This window comes from Euprymna scolopes, chromosome 24, assembly GCF_053919585.1.
Source record: "Euprymna scolopes isolate OS-2025 chromosome 24, ASM5391958v1, whole genome shotgun sequence".
Classification (NCBI taxonomy): Eukaryota; Metazoa; Mollusca; class Cephalopoda; order Sepiida; family Sepiolidae; genus Euprymna; species Euprymna scolopes.
In genome coordinates this window covers 81574709-81588691 of record NC_136505.1, presented here as the reverse complement: position 1 = coordinate 81588691, position 13983 = coordinate 81574709, and the positions used below count along the sequence as shown (strand labels likewise).

Here is a 13983-nt window from a genome sequence, read left to right as displayed (position 1 = left end):
TTTAAACTGATGGAAAGAAATCTTGAATAAACCTTGAAAAACAAAAAAAAAAAAATCAAATATTTGGTTCCTTAAGGCAAGCAAAAGAAAATAATTTTACTATTAATTTAACAATTCTTTCTATAATGCACCTCTTCAAAAATGTGATATTAAAATTTAATTTATTTACCGTTATTTTTTAAATTTTTGAGAGATGTTTGAAAATAAATATTTGGAAAGATATAATTCAATAGAGAAATATATCTATTTAAAAAGTCAGTTTTGCAATAAAAGTCACTTAAATTTAAATTAAATAAATACTTTTTTTTTTACTCTGAAATTTATAAAAAATAAACTTTTAACTGAAGATCCATGCACATGTTTATTTTAGCAGTAAGTTTTTTTGAATAGGAATTATTTGACATTTTTCCCTTTAATTTTAAAAAATATTGTTTTTTTTATTAAAATTTTACAACTGAAGACAACATAAGTTTAGGTAAACATGTTATTTACTGTAATAGTAATGCCACAAATAACCTCAACTCAAAGAAACAAAAGGTGTGCTCTCTCTGCTACCGATGGGGGGAAATCAGAAGACATAATAGAGGTGGCATGTTTTTTTTAGAGAAGGATTAGATAAACCATGTGTAGTAGCAAGAATTAATAAACATAAATGGGGCCAAACTCAAAGGGAAAATAGGTTGTAGTCTGCTCATGCTTAATCAGTAAAATATGTTGATTATGGAAAAACTCCCACATGCAAAGAGTTTCAGTGCTGTAAGCTATAAATTTCAAAACCCTACAGAATGAGCTATTTGGCAAAGCATTTGACATTCGACTGATTCCCGAATTTCAGGGCATCTCACCTAATCAGTGTCCAGATGGTTGGAGCTGATGTGTAAAATGTCTGGTGTTGATAATCTTAAGTGTGTTTTACCCACTTAGACTGAGAGGTGGGACTCTGTCAGGATACCAATGGTTAACTCATGACCAGAGGGAGGATTTAAAGTAAGTGAAACAAATACTCCTGGTGGCTTTGTACTGAATCCGTTTGTTGCATATGACAAGTTTGTCTTGTCATTTGCACCCCAAGGAGACTGGACAAATACTTAGGTGACCTACAGGACCTTGTATGTCTAATTGATGAAAACCCCTCTGACCGATAGCTCAGTTGTGAGCTCATGCCAGAATACAAAGAACCTGTTGTTGCAACCGCCAGGAGACGCAGTTCTTCCTCATGTACCTGTGGACTCACCTTCAAATCCTGAACAGCAGGACGCAGTCACAGTGCAGTACCACAAGTATGGAGGTCTCAATCACTTTGTTAGAGTCTTCTGGCAGCCATGGGGCAAAGCACAAAGGGCGGTCCCAGCAATACATTGTCAGTATAAATGACATGTCGCTTTGAGGTGTTTGTGAAACGAGGCGAGAGGTCAGCACTACTTTCTACCCACATAAACTAGAAGTGCTTCCTGTAATAAAAGTAGAAATCAATGGGCTAGATTGGATAGCTTTGGTGAATTCGGGATGCTCTTTATTTGTTATGAGTGGGTCATGTCAACCCAAAGTACAGAAAAGTAACATGGTTCTGATGGCAGGCAAGAATGCCTTCTAAGCTATGGTGTTGGCAACATAACTTTAACAGTGACCAACGAGAATCCCTTAAAGACTGGTGTACTGGTGGTAAACAGCAAGCCATTGAGATTCAACCTCCATCAGATGACGAATGTCAAGGAATTTGGTGGCGAACATCTCGACAAAGGAGGTAGGATAAATTTTGCTGAGGCAAATCATGCTTTGGGTACAACAATAGAATTGAAAAGCCTGACTTTCGCATGGAGTTCAACCAATGTACCATACCCTGGACAGTGTTGTGGAAGTGGTCCCTGGCAGAAAAAATTATGTAACAGATTATCAGAGTATAACATCTGGCAAAAACTTGTGCAGAATATAATAAAGAGCTACAAACTTGAATTGGTTTATTCCTTACCCAGATGAGGAATTAGGACTGAATCCCACTAATGGCAGTCATCCAGCAGAACTAACAAAAGGTAAGGCCGACGCTCATCCCCGGGAGTTAAAGTAGCATGAGGACTCATTTACGGCCTATGCAGGCATATGCATCGAAAAGTGAAGAAAATGGCTGCAAGCAGGATCAAATGTAATGAACCCTTTGCAAGTTCACGTGCACCGATCATTGTCGCCCTATCAAACTGTACTAATAAAAGGACGAAGGTATTGGTTGACCCACATGGGGTTTGGCCTCAATGTGGCATTTTCCATCATGCAAACAATTGTTAATGCTATTTTTTTGAAGGACAAGTGTATATAAAAGCTAATATCTATATTGATGGTGTGTATGTGAACAAGTGTTTTGCCTGCAGAGCGTGTAAAGGAGTGTCTCTACAGCTTTGACCTCTTCAGCAAAGAGCCAGAGAGGCTACAGAATGGGGCACGAGTGCTTGGTTTGCATGTCTGGGGAGTAGATAATGCTCTGTATTGGAAAAGAGGGAAATCGCAGGCATGCCTTGTATTATCATGCAATATTTTCATTATGTGGCAAGTTGATTGGATATCTTGCCGTGGGTGGTTGGCTTCATGTTGCCATGGCATTTGTCAAGTGGAGAGCATCTGATGTCATCACTGGGTGAGATGATAAAATAGACAATGCGTCTCTCAACACCATTTTTTTTAAGGAGGTTCTCACTAGAGTGTGCGAAGAAGACCCAGGGCGGGATAAATGGTACATTGACATCCAAAACCTATGGATTGATGCAAGTTCTCTTGCTACTGACATGTTGTTGATATATGATGGAGCTGTAGTAGTGGATGCTTGCTGGTTACATCCAGATAAGAACTCCCAACATATTAACCTCACCGAACTTGATGCCATAATTAAATAAAAATCTTTGCAATCTTCTGGAAGACGATCACTTGCCATTTGTTCACTGATTCTGCCTGTGTCCATAAATGGATACCTTTAATGGTAGAGCCAATGTATCCTTGGTTAAATCTAGCTTCAATGCGGATCGATTGATGAGAGTGCTTCAGAGTTAACTTGATGCAGTTTAAAGGAACACTGAGTCTGTACAACCTTCCTGCACTGCATCCATGAGCTCAGTCGGTTTTGACCAGATCAAGATTGTTCACAAAGTGGTCATCTTGGTGTAAGATGGACACTCTACTTAGTGAAACAGATTGACTCTGAGGTTTCTAAGGTTGCTGGGAAAACAATTGTTAGAGAATGTAAAGAGTGTCGATTGATCCGTCACTCACACACTGTTCACCAATGGATTTTACGTCTTACAATTAGGCCCATTTTTGTACATGGATTTACCGCAGCCCCACTCAGTTTGCAATTTAGCAGTGCCTTTATCGGCAAGATGTGAAAAGTGTAATCAACCAGCTGAAGACGCTTTTCTATGAGCAGAGTCTGCTGAAAGATTCTTACAGATAATGACACTGCCTTTCAGAGTAGGTTGCTTAAAACTTTCTTAGATAAGTGGAGAATTTTGCTGTGCATACATTCTCTCTGGTAACTGCATCATGAAGCAATGTCACAGAACTGTAAAAAGGATTACCACTAGAAAATGATGTACTTTACTAGAAGCAATATACCTGTATAACGTCACACCAAAGGATGATGTGTCCTCTGCTACAGCACCTGCCAACATGGTTTATCAGTATCACATACAGCTGGAAGGAATCAATGGAATATCAGCACCGGAACACAATCAACAGCAGACTGTCTTCAAGATGGGCAAAGGCTCCACATGGATGATGTGCCACAAAATATGGAGTCGGACATGTAACCGTCGGGTTACCAATATGTAACCGTCGGGTTACCAATATGCAGAACATATCAGTTGGCAGAATACCATGCCATGTGAAAGATCTGCAACTCATAGTGGGACCAGGCTTACCGGCGGTCTGTTCTGACATGTCTTCAGAGAATGCAAGTGAAAGATTTGTGACAATTTGAGAGAGACTAAGTAAACAAGCATAGAAGTAATGCTACAAACAACCTCACCTCAAAAAAAACAAAAGGTGTGCTCTCTCTGCTACTAATATGATGAAATCAGAAGATACAATAAGTTGCACGTGTTTTGCAGAGAAGGACTAGATACATGGAGTATCAAAAGTTAATGAATATAAAAGGTGCCAAACTCGAAGGAAAAAAGGCAGTATTTGGCTCATGCTTGATCATATCCATCAAACATCCGTAAAATATGTGCAAATGGAAAAATGGTGATTGAGGAAAAAATCTCACTTACAAAGAGTTCCGGTGCTGTAAGATATAATTTTCAAAACTCTACAAAACATTTACTTTATAGTCTGACTTATGTTAAATTGATTAGAATTTTAGAAAATTGTTTAACAGAGGTTATCTTGTTTTTACCATAAACAAAAGTGAAATGACCAAAGATGGGAAGTCAGCTGCCGTATACTTTGGTATTAATCGTTTAATTTTCTCTTTACTCACCTGAGGTTGTATTCATGTGCATATTTTGGTGTTGGGGTTGTCTGCAAGAATATACCCCCCCCCATTTCGGCTTTTGAAGAGTTTGTGAAAATACCTACACAGAAGACTTGTGACTTGAAATAGGAGACAAGATTCTTTCTAGAAAAAATAACTTTGATTTTAAATGGACATCCTCTGCTGAAGGATATTTTTATGTCCAAAATACAGTCTAATGCTGAGGTCATGCAGTTTCAACTAGAATTTCAAGAAGATGAAAACATTTTTGAGTCTGATAACCGAACACAGCAAATCATGTTTACATAAGTTGCTAAAATCTATTTTGTTGAGAAGAAAATTCTTGCAGGATTTTTAATTTTGATTTCAAATGATGTATTTTCAAAGAAATTTTCATTATAATACCTTTACTTTATATATCATTTTAAAGAGTGGTTTTTTCTCTATCTAATCATTTAAATTACAATCATTTTAAAAGAATTATCTCTTTTCAGAATGTTGAATACAATATGGCAACAAAGCAAATTTGCACAATTTTATTTTAATTCAAGCTAGGCTAAAAAGCTGCTGAAACAGCTCACGATATCAATGAAGCATTTGGCCCAGGAGCTACTACTGAATGCACAGCACAATGGTGGTTTAAGAAATTTTGTGGCGACGATGAGTCTTGATGATGAGCATAGTGGCCGACCATCTGATGTTTACAACAAACAATTAAGAGCCTTAGTCGAAGCCAATCTATGCACAACTGTTCGAGAACTTGCTTCTGAATTAAACGTGACTATTTCCAACCACTTGAGAGAGATTGGTTAGACAAAAAATATTTGATAAATGGATACCTCACAAATTGATAATCAAAAGAAACGCTGTTATGAAGTGTCGTCTTCCCTTTTATGAAACAAGAAGGACCCGTTTCTAGATCGAGTTGTGGCTTGCAATGAAAAGTGGGTTGTTTACGACAACCGGCAATGTTCAGCTCAGTGATTAGAGGCCGATGATACAACACTTCCCGAAGCCAAAGTTGCACCAAAATAAGGTCACGTTTGGTGGTCTGTGACCGATCTCATCCATTAGTTTTTTGGAATTCAGGTGAAACCATTACAGCAGTGAAGTACTGTCCATAAATGGATGAAATGCATCAGAAACTCTGATAACAACACCCAGCATTAGCCAACAGAAAGGACCAATTCTCCTCCACGACAATGCCCAATCGCATGTTGCTAAACCGACCTTGCAAAGTTGAATGAATTGAGCTACAAAACTCTGCCTCATCTGCCATACTCTCACCTTGAGAAATGCTTCAAAAACCTAAGCAATATCAAAAACATCTTCAGCAACTTCATTGCCACCATATCGCAAGATTTTTACATTACTGGCATAAATACATTTGTTTTGTGTTGTCAAAAATGTGTTGATTCTGATGGTGCTTATTTCGATCAATAATTTTTGAGTCGAGATGTGTTCATCTGTATTTGAAAGTTAAAAACTGCAAGAACTTTCTTGTCAACCTGATAGCTCGCGACAAACAGACAGACAGCATATCTCTGAGCAAAGAGTGAGGTGATTAATATTAGAAGTTCATTTCCTAGCATTACAACTTGAGTTTTTCTTTTTAGATAATTGTTCTTTTATCAACTTGCATGAAAAGAGCTATGTAAAAGATGCTTAAACCCGTTTGAATTATGCAAATATCATCAGTAGTTCAAAAGTTATGAGAATTTTAAGTGCCAAAATTTAGGCTTTTCCGTCGACATTTTTCTTTAGAAAAACTGGGCTAAATTACGGGCCTCAACATTTCAAGAAATTTGGTAATTTCGCCAACATTTATTTATTTTTCAGGCTATTCTCATGAAACTTGGCACTCTTATGTAAAATTGTATGATCTTTTTGATTATGCAGTCAAATCTGATGTATCTCTTTATCATAAGTCATAAATTATAAATTTAGATGTACAAATTTCAATTCTTTTTAAACTGGCGCATGCTATCATACATTGGGTGTCTATTTATGAACAAAACTAAGTATTATAGTGGTATTTAGATATAGCTTTATTGAGAATAGGCATTTTCCTGCCTCCTCACCAAAGGAGAGCTTAATCTGGATGTAGCCATTGAGTGACTAAAGAGCATTCATGGCCGGTATTTACTACTCCCTTCAAAGAAAAAAAATGGAGTAGATATGAATTAATCTCAGAAATAAATCAAAGAAAAATTTTCATATAGATTTTGGATTTCTGTAAAAGATGGAAATTCCCATAGTCGACCAGAACTTATGCATTTTGGGACCAGTCCAATTTTCAATTTTGTAAATCCTCTCTATCTGGCCCAAAATATACCCGTATTTTCTGAGATGCAACGATAAATCGTACTCTACCTGAGTTCTTGATGTAGCTTTCACAGTACTAGCATACCAGGAATCCTGATAAGCAACAACTATACATTCACCAGTTAATGGTAATTTTTGTCATTTCTATTCTATTGTTTTACTGAAAATTCAATTATGTAAACAAAGAAATAAAGCAGTAATTTTTTACCTTGTTTCCACCTTAACATTTAAAATGTTTACTTCTATAGGTTTTAGGGTATGCTGAAAACGAACATCGCATTTAAATTTTCTGCAAATAAATAGTTTTCCGGATATTAAGCAATGTCATTTCTTATGTTATCGCTGGTGGCCATCTTGGTACATGCAAGCATGCAAACGCAACCCCGAGAAACTATTCACAAACGCGCATACCGAGATGGCCACCAGTAATAATATAAGAAATGACATTGCTTAATATCTGGAAAGCTACTTATTTGCAGAAAATTTAAATGTGATATTCGTTTTCAGCATACCCGAAGGTAATCATTTTAAAGAAAAATGTTAAGGTGGAAACAAGGTAAAAATTTACAAAATGCATCACGATGAAATTCTTTATCGAACTGCCTAATTATTATTATTATTATTTAGATATCCTCAGTTAAAAAAAAACTGGTTTGTTTTACAGATTCGAAAAAATGGTCTTGACAATGAGTTAAAAATAAATTCAAGTTTCACAATATCTTTTTTATTTAATTGTTAGGCGAAAGTACAGAATAGTTAACAAAAAACTCTCTCTTCCCCATGTTAAGAATGTGTTTCTAAATAATGTTATTATTTCAGCAGGGTAGCATAAGTGCACAAATTCTTTTTGTTATATATATTTTCTTTTTTTTTTGACCACTAAAAAACACAATACTACCTTAAGTACAAATAAGAAGTTAAACTCATGTACTTAGTACATTTTGTTGTTTTTAGTGCATGTGTACTAAAAGCGTTAAAAACAACAGCATTGTTTAGAAATCAAATTTGAAAAACTTGAAAAAAATTTTTTAAATTGATGAACTCAGAATTAAAAAATGACTAGTCTAGTAAGACTATTTTTAAGAGAATACTTTAGTCAGCTCAGCACATCACGCGCTTAGTGACTGTTTTTCTGTAAGCGGATTTGATTTCTAGAAAAGATAACATCTTAAAGAAAATTCCGTGCAATTAATAATTATCAAATATTTACATATTATACATGAAAATAATTCTGAAACTATTATCTATATGAAAATGGATGATATATGCCGATTTATCTTATCAATTTTGAAATATTCTTTGTCAACTTTGCTTAGTCGTAACTTTGCTTCCTGTCGGCGTAAAAAAAAAAAATCAAAGTCCAGTAGAGATGGACTTCTTCTATGTTTATAAAGCCTGTAAAATTTCAGCCATATCCAATCAAATTTAACCCCGCGCATATGTATCCAAACGTAACGTATAAAATGTAGACATTGAAAAAAATGTTTCCCTCTTTGTTGTCATCATTTTTTACCGTTTGTTCATTTTTAACTTGGAGCATAAAAACATTGAACGCATAAAAGGAAAATAAATTATTATTGGAATGATTATTTCTTTTTACTTTCCATCATTAAAAATTGACCCACAAATAAAAAAGATATGACTTGTTGAAGCACATTAGGTATGTAATATTGCTGATGTCCACGAAAATACAGCATACGTTTCCTATACTGTTAATCAAAGTTTCCATAAGTTGCTTTCAGTATTACAAAATTTAAACTGCATTTTTATTTCAGTTAGTCTGATGCATTGCCATTGACATTGGAATCAAACAACAATTTTAGATAGAACATCTGCACAACAGATGGCCATTGACCTCACTTGATGCCACATGTGCAGTTTTCAATCCTGCTTCTATTGCTACCATTTTTCAACATTATCTCTTGATTTCCTGCATTGTTCACAAGTTCATGTTTTTTGTGAATCGATAAACCACAAGCTTTGCTACTATTGCAACAGTTGGTAGATGTAGAAAAGGTTGTTTTTTTGTTTTTTTTAATTAATTTTAACAATTGAATGGCGATTATGTAAAGCTTTCTGTGTCATCTTCAATTTTTCAATTTTGAAAATTTGTTGATAACAAACATACCAACTGAACGTAGTTGCTCAGCTATGATTGTTTAGCTGAAAATGAGGCTTTGCTATACTTCCATATAAATGTTGATTAGCAGTTTGTCTCTAGAAATTGTAGTAGAATCTTTCAACTCCATCAAAAGAAAAAAGTCATGTAAAAAGATAAATTTGTAAAAAATGTGTGAAAATGACTTGTTTAAAAAATGCCATGTCTGCATGTCTTGTAGGGTTCAGTTGCTGAATAATAGAAAAAGAAAAAAAAATGGAAACACAGTTAATTTTATCCTTAATATTTGTATGAACTAATGTGAATTCTTGCCGATCATATGCAAATGAGATGCTGCCAGTTTGAAGAAAACACCTGTTTTACAAAAACTGAGCCCATTAGGATTTTGGACTAGCAAGCTTTGACAGCAGTGTGTCGGATTTTATAATAGCAAGCTTTACAGCAATGTGTTAAATTTAATGCTGGACATGAGTTTAAAGTGCAGAATAGTTTACAATCTGTTTGTGAAAGTGCAGAATGGTGAACAATTAATGAAATCTTTTAAAATCAACTTTATCCAGATTTGAAAAATGAAGAGAGCTAAGTTAAATCTTATTTTTTACTAGAGAGAAAAAGAATTAATTTAATTTTTTTCAAAAGAAAGCTATCAATATCAGCTGGAGAAATCAAAGGTCTAAGCTGGTTACATCTCTACTGAAAAAACTCAAGTCGAACCAGAATTGAACTGAAAAATATCCAAATGGAAAAAAAAACAAAAAGTAATTTCGTCAAACTGGCTTTAAAATGAGTAAAATCTAGATAAAAAGTAAGATATGATATCTTCATGAGCTTTGAAGGATTTAAAAAGAGAAATATTTTTCATTTTCTAAACCACAGACACTGTTGACCATTTTGCCAGTATTAAAAAAAAAGACAAAAAAAAAGACAAAGAGAAGTAAATTCTATTCTTTTTGTTTTTTAATTAATAATCCGAGATTTTTTCTGTTTGGACTTTGTTTATTGAAAATTGTGTTGAATAAATGTTTGACATTTTGTATTTGTATCATGTATTTCTCAGTTCATTTTGTTATAATTAAATCTATTTGCTCTTTTCCTTCTGTTTAAGACTTTTTTGTTATTGTCCCATACTCTAATGCAAAAAGTTTGAGTGGTGTTCACTAGGTTACAACACTCAACATCAAGCTAAATAGCATTTGTCATTGAGCTCAAGGCACTGATAAGAACAAGATAAGATTTCTGTGTAATTTTTTATTCCAGTAAAAAGTGGTGCTTAGAGTGAGGGGGATTTAACCTCTCATAATGATTTGTGGATACTGTCAAATTATTCTCCAATTTCAATATAAAAAAAAACACCAAGTCAGAGGGAAACTAGGCCAAGATCATCAAGAAGGCATGATCCTACTAACGCTGGCATCTTGTGAGGATGACTTGTCAAAGTAAGTTAATTTTGCAGCAGATCCATATTGTGTTATTTAAGATTAAGTGCTGTCATTGGATGCAGGTGGTAAGGATCAAAAGATTACAATGGCCTAACATCTCATTGGTCAGGTGTCATTGACATAAAGAAGGATCATTCACACATGCGCTTAATTGGTCTTTCGTGCTGCACCTATATGCGGATGATATTGTGTTAGTAGGTGAAACATTTGCTGATGTCCAGTTTGCTATTAATGAGCTCCAGCATGCATCATTGTTGTTTGCAATGAAAATAAATACCTCGAAGACAAAAATATTCCTTCTCAGTTTCGTCACAACAGACAAAACACCCATTCATCTTCAATGATGATGTTCTTGAAGAGGTTGGCGATTTCAAATATCTTGAAGCTATCATCACAGTCACGGGTGAAGGTAGAGCTGACATCAATGTGCAAATTGACCTTGCATATCATGTTTTTTACTGATTTAATTCTTGTTTCTAATCAAGATCTGACATACGATGCACTAAGTACAACTAATCTGTTTTTTTGTACTATAGCTTTTTTCCGACAAAGTAAATAATTAAATGTTTTAATATGAAGCTCTGATCTCTTTCCAATTATGTTCTCAAAAAATGTATATGCCAGTGTCTGTCTGCATAAAATGACATCAATTTCAAAAAATTTAAAAAATGAATACATATTTATCATTTATTTTTAACTACCAGGAGTACCCGGCATTGTCAGAGTGTGGAGAGATTTTATGGTAAGGGTATTAATCAACAGAGCCTTAAAAAAAAATGTTTCAAACATAAAAAAATTAACCAACCCCCTAAAAAGATTTCCTGTGCGAGTGCAAAAAAAAAAAAAAAAAAATTAACCAACCCCCTAAAAAGATTTCCTGTGCGAGTGCAAAAAAAAAAAAAAAAAAAATTAACCAACCCCCTAAAAAGATTTCCTGTGCGAGTGCAAAAAAAAAAAAAAAAATTAACCAACCCCCTAAAAAGATTTCTTGTGCAAGTGCAAAAAAAAAAAAGAAAAGTTAACCAACTCCCTAAAAATATTTCCTGTGCGAGTGCAAAAAAAAAGAAAAGTTAACCAACTCCCTAAAAATATTTCTTGTGCGAGTGCAAAAAAAAAAAAAAAATCAACCAACCCCCTAAAAATATTTCTTGCGCGAGTGCAAAAAAAAAAAAAAAATTAACCAACCCCCTAAAAAGATTTCTTGTGCGAGTGCAAAAAAAAAAAAAAAAAATTAACCAACCCCCTAAAAAGATTTCCTGTGCGAGTGCAAAAAAAAAAAAATTAACAAACCCCCTAAAAAGATTTCCTGTGCAAGTGCAAAAAAAAAAAAAAAATTAACCAACCCCCTAAAAATATTTCTTGTGCGAGTGCAAAAAAAAAAAAAAATTAACCAACCCCCTAAAAAGATTTCCTGTGCGAGTGCAAAAAAAAAAAAGAAAAGTTAACCAACCCCCTAAAAATATTTCTTGTGCGAGTGCAAAAAAAAATTAAAAAAAATTAACCAACCCCCTAAAAAGATTTCCTGTGCGAGTGCAAAAAAAAAAAGAAAAGTTAACCAACTCCCTAAAAATATTTCTTGTGCGAGTGCAAAAAAAAAAAAAAAATTAACCAACCCCCTAAAAAGATTTCCTGTGCGAGTGCAAAAAAAAAAAAAAAAAAAATTAACCAACCCCCTAAAAAGATTTCCTGTGCGAGTGCAAAAAAAAAAAAAAAAATTAACCAACCCCCTAAAAAGATTTCCTGTGCAAGTGCAAAAAAAAAAAAAGAAAAGTTAACCAACTCCCTAAAAATATTTCTTGTGCGAGTGCAAAAAAAAAAAAAAAAAAAATTAACCAACCCCCTAAAAATATTTCCTGTGCGAGTGCAAAAAAAAAAAAATTAACCAACCCCCTAAAAATATTTCCTGTGCGAGTGCAAAAAAAATAAAATTAACCAACCCCCTAAAAAGATTTCCTGTGCGAGTGCAAAAAAAAAAAAAGAAAAGTTAACCAACTCCCTAAAAATATTTCTTGTGCGAGTGCAAAAAAAAAAAAAAAAAATTAACCAACTCCCTAAAAATATTTCTTGTGCGAGTGCAAAAAAAAAAAAAAAAAATTAACCAACCCCCTAAAAATATTTCTTGTGCGAGTGCAAAAAAAAAAAAAATTAACCAACCCCCTAAAAATATTTCCTGTGCGAGTGCAAAAAAAAAAAAATTAACCAACCCCCTAAAAATATTTCTTGCGCGAGTGCAAAAGAAAAATTAACCAACCCCCTAAAAATATTTCTTGTGCGAGTGCAAAAAAAAAAAAAAAAAATTAACCAACCCCCTAAAAAGATTTCTTGCGCGAGTGCAAAAAAAAAAAAAAAAAATTAACCAACCCCCTAAAAATATTTCTTGTGCGAGTGCAAAAAAAAAAAAAAAATTAACCAACCCCCTAAAAAGATTTCCTGTGCGAGTGCAAAAAAAAAAAAAATTAACCAACCCCCTAAAAAGATTTCTTGCGCGAGTGCAAAAAAAAAAAAAAAATTACCCAACCCCCTAAAAATATTTCTTGTGCGAGTGCAAAAAAAAAAAAAAAATTAACCAACCCCCTAAAAAGATTTCCTGTGCGAGTGCAAAAAAAAAAAAGAAAAGTTAACCAACCCCCTAAAAATATTTCTTGTGCGAGTGCAAAAAAAAGTAAAAAAAAATTAACCAACCCCCTAAAAAGATTTCCTGTGCGAGTGCAAAAAAAAAAAAGAAAAGTTAACCAACTCCCTAAAAATATTTCTTGTGCGAGTGCAAAAAAAAAAAAAAAATTAACCAACCCCCTAAAAATATTTCTTGTGCGAGTGCAAAAAAAAAAAAAAAAAAAATTAACCAACCCCCTAAAAAGATTTCCTGTGCGAGTGCAAAAAAAAAAAAAGAAAAGTTAACCAACTCCCTAAAAATATTTCTTGTGCGAGTGCAAAAAAAAAAAAAAAAAATTAACCAACCCCCTAAAAAGATTTCTTGTGCGAGTGCAAAAAAAAAAAAAAATTAGTAAGCAGGCAGGCTCAGACTTGTAACGCTAAGAGGAAAAGGAAGTGGAAAAAAAAAACGAACGGTTTAGCTGCTGCACCCATTGTGACATACGGCGTCATCGCCATTCAAATTAAGCTTAGTCATTGCAAGGCATATGATGACTTTGCAAAAATGTTGATGAAAAAAGTGACCCCCACCTTGTAAAAAACGGCCCAGTTAACATTGAAAGAATTAATTGGCCAATGAAATGAAAATAGAAGAGAGTACACATACGAGCACAAAATAAAAATAAAATAAACAGCACCCTAAAAAAAATGAAAATAACAGAAAGTACCCATACGAGCACAAAAAAATAAAGTAGTAGGCAGGCAGGCTTGAACCTGTAACACTAAGGAAGTGAACAAAAAAAGTAACACTAAGGAAGTGAACAAAAAAAGTAACACTAAGGAAGTGAACAAAAAAACCCAGTTTAGTCGCCGCAGCCACTGTGACAAACAACGTTGGCGGCATTTAAAATAAGGCTAGTCATTGAAAGGCGTACAAGGACTTTGCAAATATGTTAATGAAAAAAGTGACTCCTCCTTGTTAAAAACGGCCCAATTGAATTAATGTTTTTGGGCAACTTTTGGATATTTGGTTGATCCAGAGATGGAGCTTT

General features: G+C 34.1%; 1 protein-coding gene across 1 annotated transcript in view; it reads left to right on the top strand.

Moving 5' to 3' along the window:
* Positions 1–13983, top strand: part of LOC145246800 (NAD kinase-like) — a 292478-nt gene that overhangs the window by 61489 nt on the left and 217006 nt on the right. The window lies entirely within an intron of this gene.